Consider the following 19,932-nt stretch of genomic DNA (forward strand, 5'->3'; position numbering starts at 1 on the left):
GCTTCTCTGGTATTGCTGGGACAAAGCTCAGCCATTATGTAAGATTCCCATGCCCAGATCACTGCCAACCTTGAGGGTTCTGAAGATGCCTCCCTAGTCAACTGCAGAATGAAAGGAGTGGCAGAGACAGTGCTCAAGGGTTTGGAAAGACATGGACTAACTGGGTATGGGTACCCGCGGGCGGGCAGCACACACCTCAGCAGAGAGGAAGAATCCCTGAGAAGCCGGTTGGGCATATGGCAGGTCACCTGCAGGGGCTGCGTCTTCTCTGACTGGAACTTAAATGGCAAGCTCATTTGATGCAGTTCCAGATGCTCCACTGGGTGTTTCTAATCTGGTGTTTTAATTCATGTTTTTATTGTACTTCAGCCTAGAGGCTGTTTCAATAGACTGGCATATATTTGGAAGTCTCTGAATAAATAAATGTAAAACAAAGAAAACTGACTCTGCTGGAATTATGAGGATTGTTTCAGACTTGAAAGATTGTGACTGCCTGAAATTGATCCCCCAACAGCATGGCTGGTCTGAACTTAATTGGGTGTCGCAGAGGTCTGGTGTCAGGTGCCATTCCAAGACTGCTCAGGCTTAAAAGTCTGCTGCCTGGGTCTTAAGGTGCTTGGAGACACTAGAATTGTGTCAAGTTTGACATTTCTAAAAATTTAAAGAGTGAATAGTAGGAAACATTTGCTTGGACCTGGGTATATCTCCTCTTACCAGATAGAAGAGGACATTGGAATGGGCTGGTGTCTATGTCTCACATACTTTTTTCTTGAATTTTGCCTTTTCCTTTAAGAGGAATATGCATATCTCTATAGCACTGGTGTGTGTGTTGTTCATTTACCTGGGTGGGGCTCATGGAGGCCAGAAGGTGACATTTGGAATGTCTTCCTTGGTCACCCTTTACCTTGTATTTTTGAGACAAGTTCTCCTACTGAACCTGGATTTTTTGCTTAGTGTAACTACCCTATTTGGACTTGGCTGGCTTGCTAGTGAGTCCCCAGCTCCTCCTATCTCAGTCTCCAGTGCTGGGATTATAGGTGTCTGCTAAGATAGGTTTTTTACATGGTGCTAGGGACTCAAACTCAGGTCCTCATGCTTTCAAGGTAAGCTCTTTCCTCAGCTTGGTGAGAGCACTGTTGAGTGGATTTAATCCAAATAAGCAGACATCGAGCACCTTTTCACTCAAGGCAGGAGCTAGAGTATATGAGGGAATGGGGTGTTTGTAAGCATTGGGAAATTGTTTATAAGATACGTATCTTGCTTTTGAACATGTGCTAAATTTGGAGTAGATGAAAACACTCTGTTTTTCTTGTCAGAGTCTACAGTGTGTTAACTGCTCTAGTGGTGATGTCCTCTGAGGACTAGAAAGCTTGTGAAAGCTACTCAAGATCCGTGAAGGCCAGAGCGCCAGCGGACAGCTTGGTGACAGTAAAGGAGGACTGGCTCTGGCAGATGAACACAGTTCTGGAATCTCATTTGCTGCTGTTACTTTTAGTTATCCTTCCTTAATAGTGGCACTGATTTGTTCATTGATTTATTCCCTGTTTTCCACCTCAACTTCAAAGGGCCCTAAATTAGCTGTTCTTGACTCTACTAGACTATGGCCTTAAAACACCACTGATACCTGGACCACCACCAAAACCACTGAAAAGTGACAGGGTGGCTGTATGCTACAGCTGAGGCTGAGGCCAAGGAACTCTGTGCTCACCTCCAGGACTCCTCCTCTATATGTAAATGAGCATGTTCATTCATGAGAGGGGACCTGCTTATATGACACTAGTTCCTTGATTTCAAGATGTCACTAGTGTTTAAAGATAAACTATAGGATTAATCACAGCATTTATAATTTTAAAAAGGAAAAATCATATTAAAGTACATGCTAATTTGGGTCATGACACCGTTTCGGAAACATTAAAATGTGAAAATAATGTAAATAAACTGTAATCTGTATGTTTCATAAGGCAATTTGCATCACAGCAGAAGATACTTTCAAAATTAAAGTCATGGGGCTAGAGAGATGGCCCAGGGCTTAGGACAGCTTTCTGCTCTTCTAGAGGGCCTGGGTTTTTTCCCAGTTTTCATATCCGATGGCTCACAACTGCCTGTAACTCCAGTTCCAGGGTGTCCAAACCCCTCTTCTAGCTTCTGCAGGCACACTCACACTAGTGGGGCAATAAAATTATTTAGGAACACACACACACACACACACACACACACACACACACACACACACACACCTTAAAAATAAAAAAATTGCAAAAATTTCAAACAATTCAAAATGGGTGTTGTGCTAGGGAAGGGTTCTGCATCCTGGCATGATTGACATTTGTGGCAGGATGGTTCCCTGTAGTGGGTACCTGTGTGTGTGTGTGTGTGTGTGTGTGTGTGTGTGTGTGTGTACTCCATTCACTAGATGATGGCAATGTTTATGTCACCCTCACCTTCCACAGAAGCAATGACAACCAACAATATTGCCATATCCTGTCAATCGTGTTCTGGGGGATGATAACATTATCCCTGATCACCTCTGGCTTAGGACTGTTTGATGGTGGAATAGAAGTCTGTGTAGAGTCACTCATATCACTAAAGGCTCAGTTATATGGAACAGACTCTGCTGTGGCTGGCTTCATTTGAGATGTATTAATGGCAGGGTCTGTGAGCTAAGTAAACAGAAGTCAGAGATGACATTCCAAGAACAGTTCCTGAAGCAACACCAGGGTTGGTCCATCTATAGAACTACTTGCATTGCCTCTAGGAGCTGGATGCAACTTCTGATGAATGAGACTTGATATGTCATTTGCAGGGCAGAAGGACCTCCCAATACCAGCTTCTTTACTCACTGCACTGTTCTGAATTCGAGTTACAAAGGAGTGTTTAATGATAGAGCCTGATCACAATCAGACCACAAGGAGAAACTGGAAAAAGGTAGGCTGTAGTTTACTATTCTTTGTATATAAAAATATCCAGCCAAGCACAGTGGCATATAGGTGCTCTGGTGCAGAGGCAGAAAGTCATGAATTGAGGCCAGCCCAGGGTATAATAGTTTGTCAAAAACAAAACAAAACAAAACAAAACAAAAACCAAAATAACCCCACCAAAAAACAAAGGAAGAAAGAGAGAGAGGAAGAGAAATCAAGAGGAAGAGGTTGGAGTGGATTTTGAATGAGTACATTTTTAGTATTTTCTGCAAGCTTCTTACTGATCGTGAATGCCTTCTTCTGGGTAACTGTTGCTGCCAAAGTGTCCTTCCCACTCCCCATGAACATCTTTTAAAACATTGAGTTGAGTCAATTTTCCTTTTGCTCCTCGGTTACCTAATTTTCTTTCATTGCTATTCTTTCCACACCCCTTCTCTTTCTGCTCCCACATACAGTTTTCCTTGGGATTTGAAAACATACACTTCCTTCATACTCGGTTGTGTTAAATCTATGATGTGAAACATCTCTCTGGTGAGATGTGAGGGGGTCTAAGATGTCAAGTGTCGCCACTGGTGCCTCTGGGCCACTGTGGGGATTTCGGGCTGGGATTCGATCTTTGAACAATATTTTTGTTTTAGAAGAATAGAGTATCAATTAGTATAATTAAATGATCTGCTTTGAAGTAGAAATTGATAAGTAGCTTCAGTTACAAGCAGGTAAGAATCAAACTACACCTTTTGTCTTTGGGCTTGGAATGATATATTTGTTTTTTTTGCTCCATTGCCAAAAATCTGTTAATTATTAATTTGGCTTAGAGTATGGAGACTTTGACTTAGCCAATATTTTTAGGTAAAATATGTCACCTACCCTTTAGTGCAGGGCTTCCACATAAAACACAGGGAAAGTTCAATTTGAGTTTCAAATAAAGTGACTAGTTTTGATACAGGTATACATTTTAGCATAAGACTGTTCCAATATTGTGTTGACTTATTCTAAGAAATTTTAACCGGATGGCCTAGTAGTCTGGAGTGAATGAGCAACTCTATCAAGAGTCACTCCTTGAGAATCTATTTCTTGAAAGTGACAGAAGTTTTAAGAAAATATAGAGAATTTCTCTTGAGAGGAATAAAGATGAGCAAGTTGGGTTATGCATTGAAAGGAAAGGAGAAGCAGAAAAAGCAAACCCCAGATTGGTTCTGGCTATCAGTGACTGTTCCCTGGGCATGTAAATTGAGTACTAGTATGAAGACGAAGCTGTGGCCTTTCTGAAAATGTGATCATTTTACTACACCCTTTGAATCTGGTCCCAACACAGCCTTTAATTGCATAGGCTGTCTATGGAGAACTTGGAGGTAAGCAGAGAGATGAGCAGGGCCGGCACCAGATACCTTGGAGCCTTGTAATCTTGCTTACACAACCTCCAGATTGCATGGTTCTTGGCTTCAGTGCAGCTGGGCACAATTTCAATGCACATCTATGGAGACCATGTCACAACAACAAAACAAACCAACATAGCTACGAGTTACACTAACAGCTTGAAAAAGCAAGTCAACAGACATGAGGACTGCTCTGGGAGCCCCTCCCTGGGACTCGGCTTCTGGCCCAAAGGGAGTTACTATGCCTCCTTTTGGATGTTTAGTCAGCTAGGATTGCTCTATATGACCTATAGTAGTCTACTTCAAATAGGTTTTTTTTGTTTGTTTGTTTTTTGTTTTTTTGCTTTGTTGTTGACAACATTAGCTCTTTCTGAGGTGCAGAATAGCTCATTGTGCTTGCAAAGTTTTCTATGTGCTCATTTCATTGCTCAGGCATTGTGAACCCAGTACACAGGCACATCCATTCATAGGCTTTTACTACTACTAATCACAAACGCATTGAACGGATTTTCTGAATGTCTAACTGCCTTGGTGAGAACGGAGAGTGAGTGAGGAAGAGTTTACATCCTTTGTAACATCATCTATGACAATTTGTTGGCAAAGTTTTTCTCTCTATAAAAATCACACTAACATATACAAACCAAGGCTGGTAGTATCTTCCTTGTTAACTAACCTAAGGATATACTTCTCCAAGGATGTTAAGTAGGTCAGCAGCCCCAGGGGTGTGTGTGGATTGGGGTCTTGCCAATATCAGGAACCTCTTGTGCTCATATATTTTTATTTCTAATTTTTATCAAAGATTTGATTTATCTGCCAGTAACATGAGGATGTCTGGGTGAACACATTATGTGAAAGTCAATAAAAAGGACAATAAAACATCTTGAGAAGGCTCTTCCAAGTGCCTTACTGTGATTTCTTTAGGTATGTTTTATTTTGCATTTGAAATCTTTTAATTTAATTTACACATATTCTTGGATGCTTATATTTTATCTAAAAAAATTATCCCTTCATATCTAGTACATTATGGCAACTCTAATTTTTGTTTTAATAGCTATAAAATTACATTTATAAGAGAGCAACAAAAAACTGCAATGCTATCTCATTTTCCCTAGTTTTCTTTGGTTGCATTTTTTTCCACACTAAACTTCTGACTCAAATCCTGGTCTATCTCATTGGCATTTGCTTCTCGAATTTAAATTTCTTCATGTTCTTTATTTGTCTGAGCACATTTCCCACCATCTCTTTCCCATTTCTCTAGTTCTCCATGGGGAGGTACAATCTCTTTTCTGTTTTTGTTTTTTTTAGAGAACTTCTATTAAGTTTTTTCCCAAGTCTCCATAAGACTAAATTGCCCCAGCTCAGGGGTACTCCAGTGAGAAGTATGGAATAATTTGTGTGTGAAATGGATACATAATAGTTTATGCCATGTTTATAACACTACAAAGATGTCATGACTCCATGAAGAAAGAGAGGCCCCTGGGACTGGTAGATCAGGTAAGCTCTTTGTATACATTTAGATTCTCCAACTTGAGCTAAAAACAGGCAAGAGTATTTTCAAATCATAAAAAGACTTAGCTCTTTTTCAGCAAGGCCAAAAGTCACTACTGTCAGATGACAAAAAGTCCTTGCATTATCTGAGGGCGGGTTATCTCCCAAAAGAGGAGTAACTTTGGAGAGATTTATTTTTAATGCATCTAACTGAACTTTCTTTAGGGAATCTTGGCTCTTCTTGACAGCATGGTAACTTGAACCTTTCCCTGGGGAAGGAGAGTCAACTGACAGCAAGTTGTGAGCTCCCGTGGTGAGGACTCCTTTCCAGTGAGGAAGTTGCTGCCTCTGTGAAATTGTGCCCCAGTGGGAGCTCCTGACAAGGGATCTCTTGAAGAGCCATTTGTAACAAGCAAAAAAAAAAAAAAAAAAAAAGTGAATTCAACTCCTATTATTTTAGAGATGCCATTGGGCTATTCATTTATTTCACAGTAACTACTCTATTCCAGGAATATTGTTCCACAGAGATGATTGTTGGTGAGCAAAGCCAGGCATGACTCCTATTTCTTGGGGGCAAGACAGTCTAGTGAGAAAGATAGACAGCTAGCACATAATCACCCAAATACATTACAATTACATCAATAACAAGTACCTCAAATAAAAGTTCATAGAACTATTAGAACATGTATTTTGTGGACAGAGTTGTGAGGTGAAAGGAGGCAGAATGAAGAGGAGTTAGCTGGTTGGACAATGGAGTGAGCAGTTCCCTAGAGTCAGTGCTAAAGCACTTCATAGGGAGATGGAAAGAGCCTGTGCAGCTGGAAGAGAGCATGGCTCAGGGAGCTTTGGGGGTTATGGGAGGCATAAGCTGCAGACAGACCAGCCAGATATACAAAGGTCAGAACATGGATGATTTTGCTTTTAAATTCCTTTAACAGTAAGCATTCAAAATGCTTTGGGAAGAGGTCAGGCCACATGTTAAAAATATTTAATTTTGATAAAATAAACATCATATAAATTATTAAATGACCCCTGAATGCTTAAAACTAGCATATTTACAGTTATATCTTACTAGGTGACTGCATGCCTTGGAAAAGAATCTTTCATTTTCTTCACAGGCTAATACACATTATCACATATATGACTCCCTAAACAAATTTCTTGGATGATTGTGAGGCTGGGTAGAAGCAATGGATGTGAAAATGCATTAAGAATAGGCTGCTAAATAAATATATTTTAATATTATAAATTTTAGGAACCACAAAGAATCATTACAAGAAAAAAAGCAAAGCATGAAGAGATACTTTTTATGGGAATTACATAGCATTATATTATATTTTTGCCATAATGGAATTAGTATAGAATTATTCTTAAAACCAGTAAATCATGATAGAAGATATAGCAATGTGGTGTTTTTATTTTTTTCAGCAAAACAAATGTGCAAACAATATATTGTGTGTAAATCAAACAAGATTTTTACCCCATTTCTATTGGTCACACTGGGCTTTGCTCATGCTAGGTAAGAACTCAACTGCTGAGCCACGTTTTACACTTTAAACAAGAAATTTTGGTTCCACCTTTTGGCCTTCTTTTATAAGGTAATATTTTAATAGTTCTTTGAGATTTCATGCAGCATGTTTTGATGACATTCCTCATCCATTCCTCCAACTCTTCTTCAATTCATTGCCCCCTTCCCTACTCACCCAACTTTGTATTTTTTGTTTTGTTTTAAATCCTTCAAGATCAATTTGTGCTGCCAAAATATTCTTTGATGTGTGGTCTTCTACAGGAGAGTGGTTGACTTACTAGGAGCTATACTAAGAGAAATTGTTTCTCCTTTTCCCAGCAGCTAACAATTGCCAGTAGCTCTTTAGCTTGGGGTGGGAGTGTGTGCCTGGTTCCTCTCTCCTTGCTGGGATTTGGTCTGGTTTGGTCTTGCACAGGTTTTGTACATGCTGTCACAACTGCTGTGAGTTCATTGTGCAGCTGCCCTGCTGTATCCTGAAGACAATATTTTTGTAGTCATTCACCTTCTCTCTCTTACATTCATTCTACCCCCTCTGCAGAAATGAGCTCTGAGCGTTGGGAAGGGGGTTGTGGTATGTGTGTTCCCCAGAGGTCTGAGCATTCTACAGTCTCTTAGTCTCATACTTTGCCTCACTGTATTAATCACCATTTACTGCAGATAGAAGCTTCTCAGATAACAATGAGAAATGCCTTGATCTATGCAGGTATAGTGACAAGTAATTAGGAGTCAGTTTTAAACTATGCCCATTTAGAAGAATAATAGTAGTTGTTTCTCCCCTAAGACCTATATTACCTGTCTATCCGTAGGTTTTAGTCTGATAATGGTGCCAGGTATGACTTTTATCCCTTAGTGTGGTACTTAGATCCAATCAGAAAGTTATACTCATATGATGTTTATGCCACTAAATTGTACCAATGGGCATGTCTTTCCAGGCCATTCATTATTGAAGCTTGAAGGGTTCACAGCTAGGTATGACTGGAGATTACTTTTCTCCTGCAGCAGCTCACATAGTACCTCCTCTTTTTTTCTTTTTTTCTTTTCTTTTCTTTTCTTTTTTTTAGACAGGGTTTCTCTCTGTAGCTCTAGCTGTCCTGGAACTCACTCTGTAGACCTGGCTGGCTTTGAACTCAGCCTTCTGCCTCCTGAGTGCTGGGATTAAAGGTGTGCGCCACCACCACTGCCGCCTGGCTTGCATAGCACCTTCTAGCACTAGGAGAGCTAGCTGATAAAGCTTCCAGGTTTTTACTAGCTTTGATTTCACAATGCTTTATGACTCAAGAATGTCTTTAGCAATAGGGTTTTACTCTACAATGGGGCAGCAATTCCCCTTCTAGACACTAGAAAATAAGAAACCCAATGCCAGGTTACTTCTTTTAGAATTGTTGGCCAGTGAATTGCATGGACTCTTAAACATTATAGGCTGTTGCCATTTGTCATGGTTACCCTCCATAACTTATTTGTTAGTTTCTGGTGTTTAGTAGGAGAATTGTTGCCCCATTGTAGAGTAGCTCAGTTTTAACTTTCTCCCTTTCTTTGGTGTGTGTGTGTGTGTGTGTGTGTGTGTGTGTGTGTGTGTATGTGTGTGTGAAGCTTCTACAGTAGTAGGTTTCCATATATCACTTTCAAAAAGTCCCTCTCTGTATTCCCTTCTCTGTCTCAGCCTGCCATCCACTCCTCCTCTTCAATATAACCCTTCCTGTTTCTTTATTTCCTTTTAATACTTTATACCAGTGCATTCTAGCTCCCCTCCCTTGAACATCCCTCCTGTGGCCCACTAGTAGTTTCTTGGCCCTATTAGATATTCCAATTGAAACACATATGTCAAAATTCAATACTAACATTCACAGATTAAAGAAAATTTGCAAAATTTGGGTTTGGTTACCTCACTCAGAATGATTGTTTCTAACAACATCCATTTACCTGCAATTTTCGTTTTCTTTAACATTTGAGTAATATTCTCTTGAGTACTTTCTCACATTGTGGGAACCTGTGTAAGAAAGCTGTGAACTTACTGTGAACTATGGATGGGGCAGAGTGCAGAATGTTCTTACACAAGGTGGCCTTATAGAAAGACTTGCATGAACTATGATAAATGAATGCACTTGAAAGCAAGGGCATGAAGAGAATGCCCTGGCATGTCCACATTATCTCTGATGGAAAGGCATAGGCCTGGGAGGAATATTCTCAGCCCTTTTCACCTGACCAAAGATGATAACACATAACACCAGGTGTACTCCCTCATTGTATTTGCTTAAGCTAACTGTAAACATCACCTCATGTTTTGCTTGTTTTAATAATAAGAAGGAACAGTGCTTTGTTTACACTACTCTTAAGCTCAGAAACCTGAAGTTCCTTGGTACCCTCTAGTTGGAAGGTTTCTCCAGTCCTGCCCAGCCCCCATGGTCCCATGGCTACTTATAAAAGAATCATTCAGAAGCTTAATATTAATTATAACTGCTCAACCATTAGCTCAGGCTTATGGCTGACTAGCTCTTACAACTTAAATTAACCCATTTCTATTAATCTATGTTTTGCCATGTGTTCCATGGCTTACCAGTCTGTTAGCATATTGTTCCTTGGGCAGCAAGCTGACATCTCTCCTCTCTGCCTTTCTTCTTCTTGTCTCTCTCTTCAATTTCCCTTCTAGCTGTAACCTGACATGCCATAGGCCAAATGGCTTTGTTTATTAGCCAATGGGAGCACCACATATTCACAGCATACAGAAAGATATCCCACAGCAATACTCTCTGCAGATCTTCGGATTACATCCTTGGATCATTGAGACTCAGCCTCTCTGGCCACATGGTGATTGACACCACATTTTCATTATCCATTCATCAGTTGATGGACATCTAGGTTGTTTTCATTTCCTGAGTATTATGAATAGAGCAAAATGAACATGGAAGGGCAGGTTGTAGAAAATGGAGCCTCCAACGGCAACTCACAACTCCAGGAAGGCTACCTAGTAAAGAGGACCCTGAGAAAGACACAGGGATCGCCCAACAACAGAGAAATGGATGAGATCTACATGAGCAAACTAGGGGTGGGGGGTAAAGGAGGGCAAGGGTCAGGGGAAAGAGAGCTTAGGGGAGCGGGAGGTACCAGCTGGATCAGGAGCAGAGTGGGAGAATGGGGAGGGAGATATCATGACAAATGAAAACCCCAGGGGAATAGGAAGAAGCAGAGTGCTAGAGAGGTCCCCAGAAATCCACAAAGATACCTCCACTGTAGACCACTGGCAATGGTCGAGAAAGAGCCTGAGCTGACCTGCTCTGGTGATCTGATGGCCGAACACCCTGGCTGTCATGATAGAACTCTCATCCAGTGTCTGATGGAAGCGGATGTAGAGATCCATGGTTGAGCCCCGGGTGGAACTCTGAGAGCCTAATCAGCATGAGAGAGGAGGGATTGTATGAGTGAGAGATATTAAGACCATGATTAGAAAAAGCACAGGGACAAATAGCCAAACTAGTGGAAATGCATGAACTGTGAACCAATGGCTGAGGAGCCCCTGTATCTGAGTCTTCTCCAGATACCATACAGGCCATACAGTCTTGCCTGGCCCACGTCAGGGCAAATCTCTCTCACCTGCCAGTCCCACAGCCGCTCAGACCCAACCAAGTAAACACACAGAGTCTTATATTGCTTATAAACTGTATGGCCATAGCAGGCTTCTTGTTATCTAGTTCTTCTATCTTAAATTAACCCATTTCTATTAGTCTATAAGTTGCCATGTGGCTTACCAGTACCTTACATCTCACTTGTCATGGCTGCGGCTGGCAGCGTCTCTCTGCCTCAGCCTTGTACTTCCCAGAATTCTCCTCTCTGCTTGTCCTGCCTATACTTCCTGCCTGGCTACTGGCCAATCAGCATTTTATTTACACAAAGCAATATCCACAGCAAGACCCATGGAACTGGACTTTGCCCTCTGTATAAGTGGGACAGTTGACTAGCTTGAACTGTTTGGGAGGCCCCCAGGCAGTGGAACCGAGACCTGTCCTTGGTGTATGGGCTGGCTTTCTGGAGCCTAGAGCCTATGCTGGAACACTTTGCTCAGCCTTGGTGTAGGGAAGAGGGGATTGGATCTGCCTCAGCTGAGTCTACCAGGCTGGGCTGACTCCCCAGAGGAGACCTTGCCTTGGAGGAGGTGGGAATGGGGAATGGATTGGGGTGAGAGGAGGGAGGACGGGGGAATCTGTGGCTAATATGTGAAATTCAGTTAATTTTATTATATTCATTATATACATATATGAAAATAGAGCCACCATGACTGGCCTTAGTTTGGAGCTTTTTAATTATTGTTTTTATGTCACTGGATGTCAAGGGTCTGTTTAAATTATTTACTTTATCTTGCTTTAACTTAGGTAGGTTGTATATATCTAAAATAATTCACCCATTTCTTTTAGATTTTCCAATTTGGTAGACTATAGTTTTTTTTTTGTTTTGTTTTGGTTTTTTTGTTGTTGTTTGTTTGTTTTTAAGACAGGATCTAACATGAAGCTTTGACCTGTAACTCACTAGACTAGGATGGCCTTCAATTAATAAAAATCCACCTTCCTCTATCTCTGTAGTGTTAGAATTAAAGGCATATGCCACTACACACAGCTGAGTGTAGATTTTTGATTCTCTGAATTTCCTCAGTGTCTATTGTATTATCTTCCTTTTCTTCTCTGATATCATTAATTTGGACCATCTCTTTCTTTGGTTAATTTGGCTAAAGGTTTGCAATCATGTTAATAAATTCAAAGCACCAACTCTTTGTTTCACCATTTTATGTTGTTTTTGTTTTGATTTCATTCATTCAGTCTTGATTTTGATTATTTCTTCCTATTTACTCTTTTTGGGTGGTGATTGTTTTTGTTTTTCTAAGGCCATCAGATGCATAGTTAGATTATGAATTTGAGATATCTCCAGTTTTTTAAATATAGACACATAGGGCTGTAAACCTTCCTCTTTATGAATGCTTTCATTATGTACCACAGATTTTGGTATATTGTGTTTTAATTTTCATTCACTTATAGGATTTAAAATTTTTCCTTCTTGATTTCTTTCTTCACTCAGTTTTGGTACAGTATTGTGTTGTTTATTTTCCAATAATTTCCTTGTTGTCTGCCTTTTCTTTTATTGTTAATATCCAGCTTTAATGCATAGTGGTTAGATAGAATGAAGGATGTAATTTCCATTTCTATATATTTTGATTATGTTTATTATTACTATATTGAAATCATTGTCTTGTATGCCATCTAAGTTACTTTTCTTGGAGGATGTTACTATGGAAGTACTAATTTTTGGTCGAAACTTGTTTAGCTTATTTGTGTTTGTATATTTGTAATGGGACCTAGGCATCTAGACTTAGATCATTGGAAATGTGTTTTGGTATGTATATATTTTCTCTCTTTTGTTGAGTAGCATGAGTTGGCATTCCCTACCCAACAAGGGTGTTGTGTGGGGAGGTAATGATCTTGTTTTCTTGATTTAGTCATTGTGACTCCACAACATTTTTACATTAAGAATTCTTTGACTTCTTTTGGTATTAACAAAAATTATAAAAATTATGATCACTAGTGTCCTAGACAGTACTGTTAACTTTACTGAACCTTGAATAACCTGAAAACAAAGTCTTAACTGGGTAATTGTATCTACTATGTTGGTCTGTGAACATGTCTGTGAGAAATTGTCTTGATTGTTAATTGGTAGAGCAGGGCCCAGCCCACTACTAGCAGTATTGTTTCTTGGACAGGAGGTCCTGAGTTGTATCCAGAAGCTAGCTGAGCATGAACCCAGGGAAATTAGCAAGCAGTATTCTTCCATGCTTCCTGCCTTGAGTTCCTGACCTAATTTCCATCAGTGATGGATTGTCAACTGGAAGTGCAGGCCAATAGTTTCCTCCCACATGGCTTTGGAGTGGTGTTCATCACAGGAACAGAAAAGAAAACAGAACAGCTAATATTTATTGAGTGATTATCAGATACTAAACTCTGTTCTAGGTGCTTTTATGTATATATCTTACAACGCAGTGATTTTATAAATGTGCTATTATAGTCCTGTTTTTATATGAGTGAAAGGAATAACAATGAGCTAGTATGATTAATCAACCAGATCAAAGTGATTCAGCAATATGGACAATGGAATAAAATGTGATTAGAAATATTCAAACACTACTACAGACCAATTCTTAGGGACAAGTCCTGTATTTTCTAAGAAACCAAACAACATAACACAGCAACAAAACCCTCACAATATTATAATGACTGCATCCATCTCAATGATTGTTGTAAATGTGTTTAAATTGTTTACATCCTCTTGATTTAATGTGTGTCTGGAAAAACCACTAATTTATTATCTAGATTTTCTAATTTTTTAAATATGTTATTTTCAGGATTTTATAGGGATCTAGGGTAGCTCCTCCCTTTAAGTTCTCTCTGTCTCTCTTTCTGGGTTGATTTGGTTGTGGGTTTTAGAATCTTGTTTTTTCATTCAAAGAACCAACTGTTTGATTAATTCTAAGTATTGTTCTTTTAGTCTCCATCTCACTGATTCCTGCCTGGATTTTATTTTTTTTTTCTTTCTGTTTTTGGGGTTCAGAGAGCTCTTGTTTTTCTAGGACCTTGAGGTCCATCATTACATAATCTGAGGTCTTTCAGACTATGTGTGTGTTCATGTGTGTGCCCATGTGGAGGTCAGAGGTTGACAACTTACATCTTTCTCAATTGCTTTCCACTTTTTTTTGAAACAAGAGTTCCCTCTAAACCTGAAATTTGTCATTTCAACTAGAATGGCTGGCCAGTGAGTGCCTATCTCTGCCCTTCAAGTGTTGGGCTTACAAGCACACATCACTACATTCCATTCCATTTTTATATGGGTTCTGGGGATCCAAATTCAAGTTCTCATGTTTAAGCAGCAAGTACTTTATCCACTGAGTAATCTTCTGCCCCTAATTATTTTTGTGTATCTGTGTAAATGATATGTGTGTGTGTGTGTGTGTCTGTGTGTGTGTGCGTGCGTGTGCATGAGCACATGCTACAGCTCTAATTTGGAGATCAAAGTATGGCTTTGAATTGCAGTCCTCACTTTCCATCTTTTTTGAAGTGAGGGTCTCTGTTGATATACAGTAGCCTTCTTTTTATTTTGTTACTATTTTTATTATTTGACAGTTTCTTACATGTATATAACTTATTTTCTTATCATATTCATCCCACTATGCTTTCTTACCCTCTTTTCACTCCTTCTGAACCCCTTTTTTCCACAACACATTTGCCTGCTACTTTCATGTCTTTTAATTTGGGACTCACAGTGTTTAGCTGGAGTTGCTTGCATGAGCATGGGTGTGGAGTTGTTTACTAGAGCAGAGCAATTAGCAACAGCTGCAGCACTGAAGAAAATGACCACCCAACCCCAGCAACCTTCATCTCGAATAGACCTTCCCTCATTTGTGGTAAGATGGCAACAGACCCAGCCTGTGAAGGTTTTGTGCAGGTGACCACAGCTGCAGTGAGTTCAGGAGTGCAGTGGGTATGTCATGTCCAGAACACATCTTTTTATTGCACACCTTTCCATCCTCAGGCTCTTACATTCTTTCTGACCCTTCTTTTGTAATGTTCCCTTAGCCTCCAAGGTAGTGACATAGATGTCTGTGCTGGCTAGTCTTACATCAAGTTGACATACAAACTAGAGTTATCTGAAAAGAGAGAAAATGTCTCCATAAGATTCAGCTGTAAAGGCATTTTCTTGTTAGTTATTAATGGTGGAGGGCTCACTCCAATGTGAGTGGTACCATCTGTGGGCTGGTGGTCCTGGGATCTGTAAGAAAGCAGGCTGAGCAATCCAGGGAAAGCAAGCCAAAAGCAGTACCCTTCATGGCCTCTACATCAGCTTCTGCCTCCAGGTTCCTGCCCTACTTGAGTTCCTGTTCTGATCCTGACTTCCTTTGATGATGAACAGTAATATGAAAGTGAAAGCCAAACAAACTCTTTCCTCCCCAACTTGCTTTTTGGTCATGGTGTTTTGTCATAGCAATAGAAACCCTAAGACAATTTCCTAATGTAAGAATCTTCTTTATTTCCTCTAAGCACTTTTTGTTTGAAGTCTGTCAGATATCAGAGAATCCGAGGGAGCTTATTTTCAGTTTCTGTTCATTTGATGGATTGTTTTCTATCCTTTGGCTTTCAGCATCAGTGAGGTGTGTTTCTTGAAGATAATAGATAGTTGGATATAGTTTTTAATTGAATCAATCTGGTTCTTTTTAGTGGTGAGTTGAGGCCATTTACACTTAAGTATACAAATGAGAGATCCTTACTAATTTGGATCATTTTGTTGATTGTTTTATGGTTGGTTGAATTATTGTTTATTATTTGCTTTTCCTCATTCTACTGTTAGAGGTTCGATGGCTTTCTTTGTGTATAGAAAGGATTCCTTCCAACCCCTCCTCAGTTCATCTGCTCCTCTAATGAAAATTTATTTTTGGCTGTGCTCTCATTTTTGATATGTCTTTCTTCATCCTGGATTTATGTCTTTCTTCATCCTGGATTTATAGTACTTATTCTTTTAGGTATGGTTTGCAGTGCTGACTTTGTATCAATAACCACCTTAGTTTATACTTGACCTGAGATATCCTTAATTGTCTGTCTATTTTAAAAGACCTCTTTGCTGCATATAAGAATCTTGGTTTGTAGTTATTTATTTTCAGAGCTCAAGAAATATAATTAATACATCATTCCATGCTTCCCTAAATTTTATTTTGATGAGGGATTATACATTATTCTGCTGTTTCTACCTTTGTAAATGATGTGGTAGTTTTCCCTTACAGCATTTTAATATTCTTTACTTTGTATTTTTTTAAACTATAGTATGTCAAAGAGAGGTTCTTTTTTGATGATTTGTATTTGGGGTTTTTAAAGCCTTTTCTATTTGAATGTCTATTTCTTTTTCTAGATTTGTAAAAAATTATGCGACAATCTATTTGTTTAGGACTTTTTTGTCTCACAGGTTCCTAGATCTGATTTCTTAGTCACATGTGAGTTTCCACATGTTTTAGTTGCATCCATGTGTTGCTATTTCCCTTTCTGGCATATGAGTGTAGCATTTTAATCCTTGTCTTCCATCCTTGACATTCTTCCTTCTGTGTGGTTAAGTCTATGGAATGCTGTCTGTTGTGCATTTTTATACTGTTCATTGGGTTTTTCATTTATAATGCTTTTGTCATTTTCTCCCAAATCCTCATTTCCTTGCTGAACTTTGCCCACATTGCTGACCTCTTCATCCACAATCCTATCCTCCCATACATTTTGCTGACCTTTCAGAATTCTTCTCCAGTTCCCATATTAAATTCACCTGCTTGTTTGTATCTTTTTTACTTTTTTCTGTTACTTGTAACAGAAAACTCTTAAAACCTTCCTCTGGCATTTTACCTATTTAAATATATTTGAGATCAGTATATCGGAATCATGTTGCCTTGGCTTTGCTTTTCTCTCTCTCTGCTTTCTTTATTCTTCTCTTATATATCAGATCCTATCTGCAGTTTCCTCTCCCTCCACTCCTCCTACTTCCTCCCCACATCCCCTCTCCCCCAGATCCACTCATTCTTTCTTCAGAAAAGGGCAGGCCTCTCAGGGATATCAAGAGAACATGGCACAAAGGTTACAGTAAGACCAGGCTATTGGTGAAATTATTAAGGCCACTCCACGTAGTTAAAAGGGAGGTTTATTTTGTGGGGTACTTACAAATGAAGGGGTAGGTTACAGGGTCTGGCAAGGGTATAGTGCAGTCCGGCCGTGTTCTCTGGAGAACTCTGCTCGGTCTACCTCCAGCGTCCAGAGTCCGGGAACCAAGAGAGAGAGCTCTTCCCGATCCTTGGTCTTCCGCTTCCTCCTCCGCCCTGCCTTGTGGGCGTGACCATTACCGCAGCCTCAATGGGGGTTGGAACTTCCAGGCCAATGCTGGGATGGCTATCCACTACATCTCCCCCTTTTGTCTAAATAAGAAAGTTCTAACCTAATACAAGACTATATACAAAGAGATGGTTATCAAATATTGTCCAGGAGTAATGAGGGATAATGACCTAGATAAGTTGGAATTACAATAAGTACAAACAATATCAAGCAAAAAACACATAGTAAAATCCAGGGAAGTCTAGGGCATAGGTAGGTGGCGTGTTACAAAGATCATTCCAAAAGGTGTCCTATCCTAAATAACCTGAGTCTAATACTTAATATATCCTATCTAAGATATTATATATGTATATATACTAAGTTGTAACTATAACTGCTAATCTCCAACCTCATCAAAGACCTGAGAAGGAATATAATAATACCTGAGAAATGGGAGAAGGACGCAAGCAACTTTCGGGAGTCTTGCAAGAGTAGACAGAGACAGCTAGCAGCCTGGACAGTCACCTAATGTTCCTTTGTAAAGTTGGGGCATTTGTCTTCAGCCCACAGGACTAGGGTCTCTCAGTCACTTCTCTCAGTGTCCTGTAGAATGTCTGGCAGTTTCCTCTGCAAAGCAGGAACCTGAAGGACCATTTTGTCAAGCAAAGTTTAGTGGTCACCTTTCTATGGATCCTGCATGTTCAGTCAATCAAGCAGTCCAGGCAAGAACAGTTTCTTGCCCAAATGGCTATTTTTGCCAAGGTGAAGATAAACTCCATATGAAGTGTCTTCAATGCCCATCCACCTCTCTGAAGTAAATCGGTGCTGCCAGGAGCAGACATGTCTCATTGTCTAGAAAGTCTAAATTTTAAAAATATTTTAAATGCCATATTCTGTAGGTCTTTGAAGTGTTTGAAGATTACCTGTCTATCTGAAATATCTCTGTGTATACCTAGAAGACGTAACTAACATGGCTATGATTATCATAGATGGCCAGTTATTAATCTATTTTTAATTATCCATTACAATTTTAAATGAGTTGTACAAACATAATACCTTAAACAAGAGTAGAAATATACACACAGTATAACAAAATTAACTTTAAGTTTGTATCAATAGACTAAAATCTATACCAATGTAAAACATTTTAAATGAGTTGTTGCTCTTTAGAAGTAAGTTCATTAATCTACCCTTTTATCCTATCATATCTATATCATATCCCCTTTTTATCTTTAGAAAGAGATTGCATTTATAATCAACCCGTTTTAAATAAAATATTGGTTTTTCTCTGTCCCGCACCAGAGGGCTCTTCTGATTTGGGACATAAGAAGCTCTTAACCTTTTCTTTTAACAATGTGATTGGGTTTAGAGAAGGAGTGAGCCAATTCCATCTCCAAAGCCAGCTTGATAATTTTGGGAATTTGGGCGTGCACAAACCCTCACATCAAGCCAGGATGAGGCAACCCAGTAGGAGGGGAAAGGTCGCAAGAGCAAGCCAAAGAGTCAGAGACCCCAACTCCCACTGTTAGGAGTCCCACAGGAACAGCAAGCTACACAACTATAACACATATGCAGAAGATGAAGGTCAGACAGGCTCCCTAATTGTTGTGTCAGTCTGTGAGCCCTAATGAGCCCTGCTTAGTTGATTCTGTGGTCCGTGTTCTTCTGGTGTCCTTTAGCCTCTGTCTCCTACAATCCTTCCTCCTCCTCTTTCACAGGATTCCCTGAATTCCACCTAATGTTTGGCTCTGGTTCTTTGCATCTGCTCCCATAAGTTGCTAGATGGAGCCTCTCTGATAATGATTATGCTAGGCTCTGCTCTACAAGTATAACAGAGTAATCACTAGGAATCATTTTCTTGACTTTCTTTGTGCCAGTCCTGCTTGGCTCTGTTCTAGGTCTCTGGGCTGTCCAGTCTCTGGTTCCTGACCATCCAGGCAGTGCCAGGTATTGAGTCTCAAGCTAGACCAGTCATTGGCTGGCCATTCCAACAGTTCTGCACCACCTCTTCCCCAGCACATCTTGCAAGCAGGAGATTGTAGGTGAAAGGTTTTGTGGCTGGGTTGGTGTCCTAGTTCCACCACTGGAATCATTAACTGGTTACAAGAGATGGCTGGTTCAGGCTCCATATCCCCCATTACTAGGAGTCTTTGCTGGGGTCACCATCATAGATTACAGGGCGTCTCCATTGCATTAGGTTGGTGTGCCTCTATGGTACTATTTGTATATATGTTGGCTAAAATATCTTTATTTTCTTGAGGAAAGGGAGGATCCTCTTTCTGAGCAACCCACTTGGCTGAATCCCAGAGTGCTGCACCATGGAGCTGACCAGCTGCCTCAGGAGGCTTACTTGGTGGAGCTGTCCATGATGTTGTTTCTGACTGAGCTCTCTGCTGTCTTTCTCACCACTCTTCACCTTTAACTTTTTATTCCTCCAGGGTTCTTCCTCTCCTTGAAAGAGTAGGCCTTTTCTTGGTCTGAATTTTTTCACTGGCTCATAAGAAGGCAGCATCTAGTTCCACCATCCTACCTGAAGCAGCTTAAAAGAACAAATATTTGAAAAAGATGCTATCTCTTAATTTGACCCGTTACAAACTTGATTCCTTTTTCAGAAGGGATCACCTGACATTCCTTCCCCACTGGTTAATTAAGTGGCCAGTATTGGAAAATGTGTTTTACTTCCAATTTGCTTGGCTTATTCCAATCAAGCATAATTTCTACTAATAAATGATTAGACATAGAATAAATTATGAATA

The sequence above is a fragment of the Onychomys torridus genome, chromosome 10 (assembly GCF_903995425.1).
Source record: "Onychomys torridus chromosome 10, mOncTor1.1, whole genome shotgun sequence".
Taxonomy (NCBI): Eukaryota; Metazoa; Chordata; class Mammalia; order Rodentia; family Cricetidae; genus Onychomys; species Onychomys torridus.